Raw genomic sequence first — 13,092 nt, 5'->3', positions numbered from 1 at the left:
AAACCAGGAAAGAAATGAGCTGACGGTGCTGGGAGCTGAATTTTTGATGGGCCAGAGAAGCTGTGGCTGCCCCTGGATCCCTGGAAGTGCCCAAGGCCAGGTTGGACGGGGCTTGGAACACCCTGGGATGGTGGAAGTTGTCCCTGAACAAAATAAAATGGGATTTAAGAATTCCAAACCAGTGTGGGACGCCCTAATCCAATTCCATGACCTACCCCAGTTAGCTCCTGCAGCACTGGGCTCCAACCCTAATTGATAACTGATGAGTTATCCCTTAATCAGCAACTCATATTCCCATTTCTCTTTTCCAAGTAGGTTTCCTTGCTCTGCCACAAGGAGTTGGGACCCTTTGCTATTTTCCCTGCCTTTTGTTTAAGCCAAATTTTCATCAGTCCCCAAATTTTCACTCAGGCAGTGAATCAGCTGAGATGATGAGAGCCAGTCCCTCTAATCTTCCCTCCAATTTTCCCACCTTTTCCAGCACAATCCATTTCCTCCCTGCCTGCAATCTCCACCCTCATCCTGTGCTGTGCTGGAGATGGGAGATAGAGCACATCAAAGCCAGGATTTTCCCCTTTCCTTGCAGTTCTCTGCACAATTTATTATCAGGGAGTTGTGCCAATCTCGTGCTGCCAGGGCTGGGAAGGAGCTGCTGCTTCTGCTGCTTCGGATTAATTCAATCCAGGTAAAGTTGTCTGGGCTGTGAATTGTCCCTTTCCTGGTGCCAAGCCTGCTTGGCCAGGTTATCACTCCTCAGGAACCAGGCTGTGAAATGCACGTGGAAATTCCCCCTGCAGGTTTGCCTTGGAGAGGAGGGAAATTGGAAATTAGGGAGCTGGAGGAACGAGGTGGGGACCCCCCAAAAGCAGCTCCTTGCTGGGCGAGGAGTGGCCAAGCTCAGCTCTGTGGGAATCTCTGAGATTCTCAGTGCCCTGAATTCCAGTTTGTCCTGGTAAATTATTCATCCAGCAATAAAAACATTCCACTTTTCCAGGCCTCAAAGCCCTGCTCTGCATCTCCCGTGGCTTTTATCTCTTGCTCCATCTCAGAGGAGGAATGGAGGTGATGGGATGGTCCCAGGGGGAACAAAGGGATGCATTTGTGTCCCTGAGCTGGTGTTTTCCAGGTCCTGCATCCCAGGAAAAGCTGCCCTGGCACAGCTCCGTGCTGGGGAGTCCCAGCAGTGAGGCCACAGCCGTGTCACTGCCAGAGGGCAGCTGGAATTTGGGAGCAGCTGCACCCAGACGTGCAAAGTGCCCCATGGGAATGTCACCTGGGGGTCCACACCTCCCATTGAGGCCAAGAAATTCCCTGGATCTAAGAAACTGTCTTGCTTTGAAAGACAGCTGTTTGTTAAGAAATGCAGGAGCCTCTCTTGAAATGGACAATGTCAACCCCTTCCGTCCCTCCAAATTATTATAATTTTGAAATTAAGGGGCTCTCAGGCAAAGATATGGGAATGGGAATAACAGTTCTTTACTAGGAAAATTAAAATAGCAATGCAGTATTGCAGAGAACAAACCCAGAGCAGGGGCAGAGTGAGAATCCAAGGTGCCCCCGTCAGTCAGTCAGGGTTGGTGCAGTCCCATTCCATGGTGGCTGCATCCTCCTGCAGTGACAGATGTGGTTCTGCTGGAGCAGGGCTCCTGCACAAGGTGCAGTTTTCCTCCAAAGCTGCAGGGATGATGGGGAAGGCTCTGGTTTTCCTCTGGGATCCAGTGGGAAAAGGCTGCTCTGCTGTTCCAAATCTCCCCTTTGATCTGGGTAGGAAATGCTCGGCTCCTGCCCTGGCTGGAGCATCTCCCAATGGGATGATGGAATTTGATCAGCCCTGCCCTGGGACTGCATGGCCATGGACAGGAGAGATCTCCTGGAGGGAGGATGGGCTGTGGGCAAGATAAAGAACACTGCAACAGCTGGGTGAACAGCTGGAACAGGAACAGCAGAGATCCCCACAGAGATCAGGATCACTGCCCCAGCTGGGTTAACAGCTGGGGACAGAATTCACACTTTTGGGCACATCCTGTACTGCAAGCCAAGACAGAAACCAAGGCTTTCTTGGCCAGGTGCAGTGAAAGGCCCCTGGATCCTTTCCCTGGATCGTGTCCCTTGGAGAGGCTCTGCTGGGGAAATGGGGAACGCTGTGGGTTGAGTGGGAATGGGAAACACCAGCGGGACCATGGAATGGCAGAGCAAGGAGAAGATGGGCAGGGCTGGTGGAAGGTGTCCCTGCCCATGGGCTTTAAGTTCCTTCCAACCCAGCCCATTCCATTATCCTGTAATTAATTCCATGATCTCTGCTTGCCATTTTAAATCGGAACAAGGATTTTCCCAACTTCCCTCCCTCGGGATGGGATCTGCAGCGCCCTTTGGCATCCCCCAACCCCTCACTCCTGCCCTGGCTCATTTGTTGAGGCAGAAGCTCTGCCTTTCCTCCTGCTCTCCCCCAGGTGTTCGGGTGTCCCTGTGTCCCTCCCTGCCCTCAGCAGCCGCTCAGCGCCGTGTCACCGACACCGGCGCTCGTGTCACCTCCCGTCGCGGCCCCGGCTGGCACGGGAGGAGGCAGCCAGGCAGAAAGCACAGCAGATGTCAGAGCTCCTCGTGTTTACAGGGCAGAAATCACCTGGCATCACCAGAGGCACGGGCAGCGCTGAGTGATCTCCTCCCTGGGAGCCCAAGGATGCACCTGGAGCATCCCCGAGCCTTGAGCCGGGAGAGAACTTCAGCATTCCCATCATCCTGGCACTGCGGGGGGGAAAACATGATTCTGCAGAGCAAAAAAAGCACCTGAGAGCAGAGCCTGGCCTGATCTGTGCGGGTCTGAGGAGATTGGATTGCTGTGAGCTCCGCAGGCAGAGCTTGTCCCCTTTGCTGTGGCACCAGAGCTTGGGACAACTTTTCAGCACCAGCCGGCTCTTGGGTGTCCGTGTCACTCAGAACTGCTTTTCCTGCAGGGTTTGGCTCTCCTGGAGCCACCTTAAACTCTGGAAAGGCTCTGAGCTCTCCCTGGAGCCTTCTCCTCTCCAGGTGAACATTCCTAGATTTCCCAAAGAGCAAAACCCCGAGGGGCTCCAGCCCTGGAGCAGCCCCGTGGCCTCTCTGGGCTCATCCAGCAGCTCCAGGTCCTTCTGGAGACCCCAGAGCTGGAGGTGGGGGTCTCACAAGGACAGAGTAAAGGGGGGACAATCCCCTCCCTGGAGCTGCTCATCTGTGATCTGTTGGTTCTGCTCCACGTTCCGGTGGGAATCCGCGGCTCTCTGGGATTCCAGGAGGTGTGAGGGGCTGGGAATGCTGAGCTCGTGCACACCTGTAATGAGGATGATTGAAGGCTGAGTGCAGGATGATACAGAACAATATCAGTAAGTGGTTTTAGTGTCAGCAATCTTCAAACTCGCTGTCAAAGGGAACATTTAAACGATTTTCCTGCTACTCCAACGCATCCAGGTTATATTTATATCCGGAGAAAACTGGTGCTATAAATGTCAGCTTTGGAGAAGGGCTGGCTGCATCCATCAGAGCAGGAATTAGGAAGGAGGGAGGAATGATGGATCATTGCCAGCTGACGGACCTGTCTGGAAGGAAAATCCCCGAGGCCTGATCCATGGCAGGCAATGTCCCAGCCTGGGAATATCCCAGCCCAGTCCCAGCATTTGGGACACCCCGTGTTTGTGGGGACAGCAGGAAAGGCCCTGAGCTGGCCAGAGCTTGGTGCTCGAGATGTCTGAAGTCAAAGCCAGATTTTAGCAAAACACAGGAGAACTGTAAAAAACGGGGAGAATTCTGTTTTGCTGCAGTAAGAATAAAAATAAAAGAGGTTGTAAAGAATCTTTGCACTGGCCAGGACTTCCTGCTTTTTCCTAGGCTGGTTCTTGGGGTACTTTCCAGTGGTTTCCTCTGGTGTTTTTTCCATTTCCAGCCTGCCCTTGGCCTGGCACTGCCCTTTGGAAAACCCTGGGCAGGGATGGATTTCCCCAGGATGAGGCTTTGCAGCAAAGCCCAGAACCTGGGATTCCATCCCACCTGGAGCAGGGAGGGCACCTTTGGGAGGTGCACACCTTGGAATTTGAGCACTGAGGGAGTTTGGGTCTCACTGGTGACATCGGGAGGTGGGGACTGCTCACATCTGATGTCCTCACCCCACATCTGATGTCACCACCCCACATCTGATGTCACCTGGGTGGGTTCTAGGGCAGCTCCCGAGCCCTGAGCCAGCCCAGACCCTCTCGGGTGCTTCAGCTGCTCAAAGTTTGGAATTTGCTTTTCCCCAGCGAACTTCCGGCCATATCCCACCCAGGATCCCACCTTTTCCAGGCGGGATGAGGTTGGAATAAATGCCCTGTGTGCTGCTGTTGCAGATCCGACAGAAATATGATCATGTTTTCAAACACAACGCGGGACAAATTGACCCAAATTTAGCAGCACGGGGCTCCTGCTAAATGCAAGGACTCGCTGAAATCCTGTCAATTGCTGGGCAGAAAATACAAATAAACGAGGGGAAAGCATTGACATTCCCGGGAACCTTTGGAAATCATTCCCAGCTCGGTTCTGACAGGTCCAGGAGCAGGGAAAGGTCAGCCCTGCAGGGCTGGGAGGGCACGAGGGGGCTCCAGTGGCAACAGGAGCCTCTGTGTGCCCCCAACCCTCCCCCAGCTCTCCCTCCCTCCATGGATGCACTCCTGCCTCCTGCTCCGAGCCATCTGCCCCTACAAAACGCTCTGGGAACGGAGCCCAGGCGATCCCTGGAGCTGTGGGAAGGGAAAAGTGAGGGCTGGGGCAAACGGCAGCGCTGCAGGAACCTCCCTCCCCTTTTGGTTTGATTCTGCCGGGGGAATCCACTTCTGCCAGCTGGATCCTACTGGAATGGAACAACCCCACTCCCATCACAGCCAAACTGCCCCAAAAAGTGTAGGGAAATCAAGGATTGGGATGCCAGAATCCCAGGATGATTTGAATTGGAAAAAGCCCCATGGTCAGGGACACTTTCCATGATCCCAGGGTGCTCCAAGCCCCGTCCAACCCATCCTGGGACACTTCCAGGGTGATGAGCATGGAAAAAAGGAGGTGAAAGGATAAGTTGCTCACCCCTCGCCCTTCCCCTCGGCTCCGGAGAGCTCGGCTTTGCTTTTCTGCAGCACCACGGAATCCGAGACGGCCCCGAGAGCGGCGAAGGATTCCTGGAGCCTGGGAATATTTGCATGGCATCAGATAGTGCTGAGGGAGGCTTGAAACCAGACCCAGGACGCTGTCCTTGGGTTGGGTGGCTGCCAGGCTCAGGTTTCAGAGGAATTGTCGCTGTCCCTTCAGGACACGCAGCTCCTGCGATGGGGGAAGCAGCGCCCTGCCCTTCCCCGGCTCTCTGGACACTGCCCGCGATATTCCCAGCCGTGTTTCCCACACCTCCACCCTGCCGGGCTCCTCCTGTGCTTGGTTTTGGGTGTTCCCAGCCATCCCAAGCACCCAGGATGCTGCAGGGAACGCCAATCCCGGTGCTGGGGGCAGAACTCCTGGAGCTCCCTGGGTTCACCTTCATCCCTCTGCTCCAGGTGGGAAGCTCAGCCCATCTCCATCTCCATCATCTTCATCTCCATCTCCATCTCCATCATCTCCATCATCTCCATCTCCATCTCCTTTTATCTCCATCTTCATCTCCATCATCTCCATCTCCATCTCCATCTCCATCATCTCCATCTCCCAAGTGGCTGCTGGACACAGCCAGGATTGATGCCTTAAATTTTAAGTTTTTCTGTTCTGCTTTGGTGTGCAGCTTTTAGTTTTATATTAAGGGTTGCTAGGATTTTTTCCTCAGGATGGTGAAGACAAAACAATCCTATTCCAGCTGGGGACTCAAGGACAATCTCTTCAAATTTCAGGCCCTGAGCATAAACAAGGTGAAAAGAGGAGGATGGGAAAGCAAGCAAGGAGGATGAAACTTCATTATTTGAGGCTGTTAATTGGACAGTTGTATGCAAATGGACTAAAACCTATAAAAATGGGAGATCTCGTGACCAAGCCCTGGGCAGGACCATCATTGCCAGGGTGTGGCCTTTGAAGGCCCCTCAATAAATACCAGTTTTATTCCTCTTAACTCTTCCTAGCCTCTGTTCCAGCTCCTCTAGGTGTCATCCCTAGAAAATCCCACAGGATTTTCTTCTTTCACTGCTGGAACTTTGTCTTGCTCGTGGAGTTTTTGCCTTCCCAGTGCAGCAGAACCTGGGCACTCCCAGGAATGCTGGAGGGATTAGTGCTTTCCCTGACCTGAGCTGCTCACCGAGTCTTATTTGTGTTGGGGAGAGAATGGATTAGGGAGTCCTATTTCTTGCTTGTAATCCTATTTTGAAAGATACTCGGAATCCCATGGCTCTGAGGAGAGAGGACCTGCCTCCAGCTCCTTTCCCAGCTGATATCCCAGCACTTCCACCCTTCCCAGGGTTTTTGGCACCCACAGGTACAATCCACAGGTGGAGACACCCTCCCTTCCCTGGGAAATGCACTGGGAGGAATCTTCCCCCACCACAGCTCGGCTCTGGAGCTGTGTTTTTATTCCAGGCTCTGCTTCTGACCCAGCCTGACCCAGGAATGCTGGCCTTGCCTCCACTGAGGGATCTCCCACCTTCCCAAATCCTCCTGGATTCAGGGATTTCTTTGTCTCCTTGCAAGTGTTTTGTCCCAATCCTTCCCCTCCAGCGGTTGAAACATCAGAGGAGCAAAGTTGGAGCACATCCCTCACCCCTCTCTGCTCCCCCTCCATCCCTCCCCAGCTGGCTCCAAGCTTTTATCCCAAGTTTCCCTCCAGCACACCCACCCCATGGCACTCTGCTTTCTGGAAAGGGCCTCACATTTCCTGTCATTTGCTCTTTCCAAAGGGCTGGAAAAATTGGGAAATGAAGATTTCTTGTCAGCCACAGGAGAAGCCACAGCATTGCTGGGATTGCAGAGCATTCCATGGGGAGCAGCAGCCACCCCGGGATTGTCCCACAAAACCTTTCCACGATGCTCCTTGCTCAGGGCTGGGACCCCCCAGCTCCAGGGAGAGGTGAGGAGCTCCAGACAGCTCTGTCCATGGAATTCCCTTGGTTTTTTGGGGGGTTACTGCCACTGTTAATCCATGGGAAGGAGAGTTTATCCATGGGAAGAAGCGTTTTCCAGAGCTCTCCCCCTCAGTGCAGCTGCCTCAGTGATTTTCTGGTGCCCATTTAGGAGAGAACACTCCGAGATGTTTCCAGAAGGACGAGCTAAAGCCTTCTCCCATCCAAAAATCCCGGTGGGCACGCCAGAAATCCCTGCATGCAGGGCAATTGCCATGCTTGGATGGGAGATGTGGGGCCACAGGATTCAGGCCCCTCCACTGGGATTTGCTGGAATTCTCGTTGAGGAATGAGAACGTGGCAGGACTGGCCCAGAACTGCCCAAAGCCAGGGAGTTTTCCCCCCCATGGATCTTGCCAGCTGCTCTGGAAAATCTCATTTTCCATCTGCCTGGCAACTGGGAGTGTCCCAGAGCAGGGCAGGCAGTGCTGAGCCTTTGCAATGTGTGGAGGCCATTCCTGAATCCCATAAATCTCCCTCTGGCCTCCAAGGCAGGTGTGAAATACAGGATGCTCCTCGTGTGTCCTGGAGCTGGGCAGGATTTACTCCACGCCGGGCTCTGGATGCACATTTCTTATCTCAGCCCCGAGATTTATGGAGTCCCTGAGATTTATTTCTCCTGTAAACTGCTGTTAAATGCAGGGCTGAGTTGTGCAATGGCCATTGTTTGGGAATGCTTTGTGTCTGCTGGCAGAAAAACGGGCACGGCCCTCCCCGAGAGGCTGCCAGGTGGGAAGAGGCACAGGAGGGATGTGAGGAGCCAGGTGCTGCTGCCAGAGGGGTGGAGAGGGGCTGGGATGCACCAACATCCCATCCTGGTCCTGCTGAGGGGGGATAGGGGTGTCCAAGAAAAGGGGAAAGCACGGAGGGGGTGAGGGGATGGTGAAAATCCCAAATGCTGTGCTGGGAATGCAATTCCATTCCTCCCTGCTCCTGCTGAAAGGGACATTTGGGCAAGGGGGTACTGAGGCAGAGAGGGGAAAAAATGGGGAATTCTGGGGAAAAAGGATGGAGGCAGTGAGGGGATGGTGAAAATCCCAGTCCTGTGGTGCTGGGAATGCAACTCCATCCCTCCCTGTTCCTGCTGCACAGGGACACTTGGACAAGGGGATATCAAGGTAGAAAAGCCAAAAAATGGGGAATTCTGGGGAAAAGGGATGGAGGCAGTGAAGAGATGGTGAAAATCCCAGTCCTGCTGTGCTGGAGCTGCACCACCACCCTGCTCCTGCTCCACAGGGATACTTGGACAAGGGGATACCAAGGTGGAAAAGCCGAAAAATGGGGAATTCTGGGGAAAAGGGATGGAGGCAGTGATGGATTTGTGCAAAGCTCAGTCCTGTGGCCACCGGAGCTGCACCATCACCCTGCTCCTGCCGCACAGGGGTACTTGGGGAAAGGGATAATGAGCCAAGAAATGGGGAATTCTGGGGAAAAGGGATGGAAACAGCGCATGAACCCAGCCTGGTGCTGCATCAGCTCAATTCTGCCGCACAGCAGCCGCTCGGGGGAGGATTCCTGTGCAGGCCGAGGGCAGATGGGCACTGGGAAGAGCTTCCCAAAGCTCGGCTGCGGTCACCGCGCTCCCCGGGCGGGGCTCAGCCCCTGCCGGGCTCGGCGCTGGCTGGGGAGGGGGGAGGCGGCAGAAAAGGCAGAAAAGGCAGAAAAAGCAGAAAAGGCTCTTTTGATGGAAACGAAAATGTTGGCTTTTGAAAAACCTGGAGTCGGGGAAGGAGCCCGGGGGTTTCCATGGAAACCCAAGGCTGAGCCGTGCCGCAGCAGGAGCCGCAGCCGCGCTGGCTCCCAGGGCTCGGGGACAGCCCGGGGCTCGCCGGGCGCATCCCGGGGCGCTCCGGGAATCCGAGCCAGAGCTGGGAAATGGGATGGGAGATGGGATGGGCTGCCGGGAAGGGCTCGGTGGATGGGCTGGGAGGCAGAAGCCGATCGTGCTGAGCAGAGCAGGGGCCACCAGCCCCGCTGTAAACAAATCCTGCGGGGTGACAGCAGCGGGAGCTGCCGCCGATTGGCTCCGAGCTCCCGCTCCTATCTCCGGGAAGATCGATAGAACAAATTAGAGCGGGCAGAACAATGCGAGAGAGAGAGCCCTGCAAACCCCAATTACCCCAAAGCTAATTAATGTGTTTTTAAACAAACATGATGGCAGCGCTTCAAACAGCGCCGAGGCGGCCGCACAAGTTTCACGAGGGCGGCGGAGCAATTCCACAGCCCGGGGCCATGGGGTGGGAAAGATCCCGAAACAAGAGCGGGGAGGGAAAACAATTGCTCGATCCGAGCCCAGGCCGGGGGAAGAGGGAGCTTTTTCCAGCGCACAGCACGGGGACTGCGCTCCCCCAGCATCCCGCAGGGCTGCAGATCAATAGTCCTGGAGAAAAACAGGGAGAGGGGAAGAAAAGGAGCAAAAAGCACCGCAGCAGCTCGCTCAGCCCTTCTAGGAAGGAGCAGACAAAAGGATGGAAAGCTCAACCTTCCTGAAAGGACTGTGACCCGGAAAGCTGACCCCTGAACAAAACGGGATCCTTGGGAGAACAATGACACTGGAACACGGCGCTGATTGCTCCCAGGATAATGCGGGAGCTGAGAAAAACACAGGAAGCCCGGTAGCCCTGGACATCCCTGCACACCTCCAGGACATCATCCTGCCTGGACACAGCCCCGGGCAGCAGCTGGAAACCCCCCCTGAGCCGCAGCACCGGCGAACATTCCAGCAACAGGAGCACAACCCATCCCAACCCAGCTGGATCCTGCCTGAGAGGAGGCAGCCTCCACATCTCCAGATGTTCAGTTCCAGACCAGGAGAGGTGTTGGCCTGCCCTGGAGATTTGGGGGAAAATGCTGCCTGAAGGATTTGGGAGAAGATCATTGGACAGCACTGAATCCGTGCATGGATCCATCAGGCTTGGGGTGAAAAGAAAGAGGCTGAACCCAGGCCCAGGGTGAGCTTGGTGCAGGCAGCAGGAGCTGGGCATGGTGCAGGAAACATCCACTGTGGATCCTGGAAAACTTCCAAGCTCACAGCAACCCAAAGGGACTCCAGGAGAGCTGGAGAGGGATTGGGAACAAGGATGGAGGGACAGGTCACAGGGAATGGCAGGGCTGGATGGGATTTTGGGCAGGAATTGTTCCCTGTGAGGGTGGGCAGGGCTGGCACAGGGTGCCCAGAGCAGCTGTGGCTGCCCCTGGATCCCTGGCAGTGCCCAAGGCCAGGCTGGACATTGGGACAGTGGAAGGTGTCCCTGGATGGCAGGGGTGACACTGGATGGGCTTTAAGGTCCCTTCCCACCCAGCCCATTCCATGATCCTGTGATTTCCCCAGACTTTCCTGGCTCCTGCCATGTGATTCACAGACAATTCCCACGAGGGTTGTTGCGTTTTTTGCTCAACCCAACTCGCAAATTTTTCTCCCAAGAATTTGTCGAGGCTTTTAGCACTGACACACTTTTCCAGACTGAGGGTGGAGTCTGCGGTTGGGGAAGGAGGGTTCTGGAATTGCCCCACGTTGGTGGCCCAGGCCCTCAGCCAAAGTGTTCAGATGGCAACTGAGCCCCTGCTGGGAGTCCTCTGCCCCTCCTTAACCCAGCAGGGCCTTGTTTATCCCTGGAAAAGCAGCTGGAGGATCTCCAGGAGGGATTTCACTGCCCACTGATGGGGGACTGGGTTGGATGGACCCCAATCCTGCAGCCTGGATGTGACAGGACACAGGGAATGCTGGATCCAGCCCCAGTCCTGCAGCCTGGATGTGACAGGACACAGGGAATGCTGGATCCAGCCCCAGTCCTGCAGCCTAAGCCTGAAGTTCCCTGGGGTCAGTCCCGACTCAGACTGGGTCAGTGTTGGAGGCGCCTCTGGCTCTCGGTTCTCCTTCCCTCCTGATGGTCCTTGCCTGGTGCATGGGACCACTCAACCCCCAGAAATCCCATTTTTGGGGCCATCCCCCCAATTCCTGGTGCATGGGAGCACCCAGAAATCCCAATTTTGGGTCACTTCCAAGCTCCCTGCCAGGAGACCAAGGATGAACTCCCAGCTCCAGGCGCTGCCAGGACGGGCACCCACCCCCACCCAGTGTCGGTGCAGCTTCTCCTCGCTCCCAAATCTGCCAGTCCCAGCCAGCCCTGGGGTCCCCATCCCTCTCCAGCTGGGATCCACAGGGATGGGAGCTCCGGGAGGAGGCAGGGGAGGTGTCACACACACCTCGGGCTCCTTCCTGCCCGGTACAGAGGAGCTGTCGGGCGCTTAATTAGAGGCAGCGCCCAGCCAATTAGCAGGGATTTAACCGAGTGCTCCCTTTTTGGGATAACTGATGGGAGAAGGTCGGGAGAGAGGCATCAGGGAGCCCCAGGAAGGAGGATTTGTGCTCTGGCTGCTGTGGGGGAGTGCAATCCCACGCCAGCATCTTGTTCATCTCCTTCCCTCCTGCTCCTGAGCGGAGCAGGAAGCAGCTGGGGCCTGGATTACCTGGGACAATTCCATGACAAAGGTCTGGAAGGAGCAGGAAGGAAGCAGCACAATGGCCCAGGGCCGGAGGAAGGGTCCTGCAGGAAGGCACCCCTCCCTCCCTGCCATCCCCGCCGTGCCTGGGGACCTTCTCCGAGCATCCCTTCCCTTGGAATGCCGGCCACGCATTCCAGGGGATGTGAAACCTCCTGCTCCTCATTTCCCTGGGCTCCAGGTGTTGCAGGATTCCAGCCCTGGAAGCACAGGTGAGCAGCCCAGCCTCGGGGCTCCCCAGGGAGATGCCGTTCCACGAGCTGATCCTGCAGGAAGCTCCTTGGCAGAGACTCAGGAGCAGGTGGTGGCCGTGCCCTGTGTGTGGGTGGCACTGTCCCCTCGGTGCCACTCTGCCATCAAGGGTGAAAAAGCAGGATAAGCACCAGGGGAGGTTTGGATTGGATATTAGGAAATATTTATTCTCCAAAAAGGTTTGTCCAGCATTGGAAGAGGCTGCCCAGGGGTTTAAAAGGCGTGTGCATGTGGCACTTGGGGACATGGTCAGTGGTGGCCTTGGCTGTGCTGTTGGACTTGTTGATCTCTGATGTTTGTTCCAGCTTAACCAATTCCATTTCCCCCTCCTGCAGCCCTGCTGGGCACTGCAGTTCCTGTCCATGTCCCTTCCCCTTCCCAGGTGGCCTCTTCCCCGTGCTCCATCTCATCCTCCCTCTTTTGTTCCTGCCTCTCCCTCCCTGTTCTCATTCCTGCAGATCCCTCTGTGCCTCCGAGCCGCCCCCGGGGCCTCTCCCTCTGCTCTGCTCAGCTCATTACTCCTCCAATTTCCTCTTAAACAGTGGCAAAGCCTCCCAAGCTCACCTCTGCCCAGGTTCCCTCCTTCCCCTGCCTCCCCTCACCCCCCAGGTGCTGCAGAGGTGGGAATTCAGGTGCTTGCCTGGATGGCTCCCAATAAGGAACATCAAACGGGAACGGAGCACAAAAGGCACCTGGGGGGAAAGCAAAGCTCCCGATGCACGGCTGAGGGGGCTGAGGGGGGAACAGCACCCGCCAGAGTGCAGGGAAGAGAGGGGAGCAGCAGGATTCCAGCAGGATTCACCTGCTCCATGTCGGGGAAGGAGCAGGGGGCAGCAGGAGTCCAGCAGGATTCCAGCAAGATTCACTCCCTCCATGTTGGGGAAGGAGCAGGATTCCAGCAGGATTTCAACAGGATTTACCCACTCCATGTCAGGGAAGGAGCAGGAGGCAGCAGGATTCCAGCAGGATTTCAACAGGATTTACCTGCTCCATGTTGGGGAAGGAGCAGGATTCCCACAGGATTCACCTGCTCCGTGTCAGGGAAGGAGCAGGGGGCAGCAGGAGTCCAGGAGGATTCCCATAGGATTCCAGCAAGATTCACTCCTTCCATGTTGGGAAGGAGCAGGATTCCAGGAGGATTCCAGCAGGATTGCTGGAAGTGACGGATCCAGGGTGGTCTCCCCAGGTCCGTGTGAGCAGTGCCTGCCCCGGCCTGCCCCTGCCTCAGGACACGGATGCAGCCGTGGTGGAG

This window comes from Sturnus vulgaris, chromosome 15 (genome assembly GCF_052056855.1).
Source record: "Sturnus vulgaris isolate bStuVul1 chromosome 15, bStuVul1.hap1, whole genome shotgun sequence".
In the NCBI taxonomy this organism is placed as follows: domain Eukaryota; kingdom Metazoa; phylum Chordata; class Aves; order Passeriformes; family Sturnidae; genus Sturnus; species Sturnus vulgaris.
Note: the sequence above shows the minus strand (reverse complement) of the source record.